The sequence below is a fragment of the Mandrillus leucophaeus genome, unplaced genomic scaffold, assembly GCF_000951045.1.
Source record: "Mandrillus leucophaeus isolate KB7577 unplaced genomic scaffold, Mleu.le_1.0 Scaffold862, whole genome shotgun sequence".
Classification (NCBI taxonomy): domain Eukaryota; kingdom Metazoa; phylum Chordata; class Mammalia; order Primates; family Cercopithecidae; genus Mandrillus; species Mandrillus leucophaeus.
The window spans coordinates 681,996-684,051 of NW_012109386.1; positions in this window are offsets into that span (position 1 = coordinate 681,996).

Sequence of the window (2,056 nt, forward strand, 5' to 3'; positions counted from 1 at the left end):
AGAGCAAGAGGAAACTTTACATATTTTTTTTTTTGGATGGAGTCTCACTCTGTCGCCCAGGCTGGAGTGCAGTGGTGCGATCTTGGCTTACTGCAAGCTCCGCCTCCCAGGTTCACGCCATTCCCCTGCCTCAGCCTCCCGAGTAGCTGGGACTACAGGTGCCTGCCACCATGCCCAGCTAATTTTTCTTTGTATTTTTAGTAGACACGGGGTTTCACCATGTTAGCCAAGAAGGTCTCAATCTCCTGACCTCGTGATCCGCCGGCCTCAGCCTCTCAAAGTGCTGGGATTACAGGTGTAAGCCACCATGCCCGGCCAAGATTACATAAATTTAAGCATCTTAATTTGATGATCTACTTTACAATAAACACAAGGACTATTTAGACACGTGGAGAGATGCAGGAGATGGGATGGAAAATCTACATATGAGAAGATAATGGACAAAGAGACCTGCTGGGTTAAGATGAGACAATGGGCGTTAAATCCAACAAACAGCTCCAGAAACACACACGGGATTCAACGTAAATCAGCTCCTTGTCCCTGAGGAAGCTGGATAGATGGTCTTGTTCTCTTTCTTTCTGTTTATTTCTAAATTTCTTGCTATGTAGTTAAATTATACTTCTGTGACAAATTGAATACCTATTTTTAAACTACAGATTTTTGGCTAAAGATAAAAGTACATAATATGAGAATAAGATGAACCTATTTTTTCTGAGACTTACTGCTAAGCAGAAAGAGAGGAAACCAAGTAACAAAATTAAGTCCTGCAGAAAGACATCAGACACGACACAGAAAACATACAACAACACAGGTGCATACAATTTAAAAAGAAAATCATGTAGAGATGTTATAACTAACAATTGTTATTATGAACGTATCCACAGCTATGGGAATGTAAGTGACAAAGATGGGCTGTTAATAAAGAGCAGTAAATGATTTTTCCATGGGTACAAAAAATAGAAAAAAATGAAGAAGACCCAGTATTTGATAGCACAACAGGGTGACTATAGTCAATAATGACTTAATTGTACATTTTTAAATAACTTAAAGAGTGTAATTGGATAGTGTGCAACTCAAAGGATAAATACTTGAGGGGACGATACTCCATTCTCCATGATGTGCTTATTTCACATTACAAGCCTGTATCAAAGCATCTCAGGTACCCTGTCAATATCTACACCTACTTCGTAACCACAGAAATTAAAAATAATAATAATTCTTTCTATGCATCTCTGAGAGTTGACAGAATTAGGGTCTGAATAAGAACATAAGGTATGAGAAGAATACGGCTTCTTCCCAAGACATGTTACAGAGAGATGGAAAGAAGACTGTGTTAAACTAATAACATCTTAAAGGGACCTCATGACCTCACAGGCCAGAGCAGGCTACAGAGTATCTGGGAGCTGAAGAAAGAGAACTTCAGTGATACTGAAGTAAGAGTTAAGAGATGCACTCCCATTACACTCTGAAGAGAGATCCCAGCAAGACCAGTGACATCAGCTAGATTTTTTTCAGCCCAAAGTAATAAACCTGCAAATTATCAGATCTTGTTCACTACTCTGTACTTGGCTCTAATACGGTTAGTAAGGGGGCAGTATCAGAATCCTTGAGAAAATAACCAGAACATCTTAGAATTTATTGTGCCCAAGACAATAGACAAATGTTCACTTGAGACCTCAAACAGATAATTTCAAAACTTTAGGAAAACAGCAGGCATTATCCCACGGCAATATGTTTTATGTCTGAATTTTAACTCTATTATTTCAAGCTATGTGTGTCACTGTAGAGGCAGCTTCAACTTCAATTTTTTAACTTAAAAAGATACGCGTACTTAGAACACAATGGGAAATGTTACATAATACTACCTTGTAGACCTCCCAGCAACCACTATACAAAGAGACACTGTTGTTACGAATAAAGACAACATCGGTCATCAAATGTGAAAAGCTACCCAAATGAAATCCAGAAGAAAAAATTCCACTGAAGAAGAGAGAAATGGGCAAAGTAACCAAAGAAAGAATATTTACAATGAGGCCAGGCACAGAGGCTCACGCCT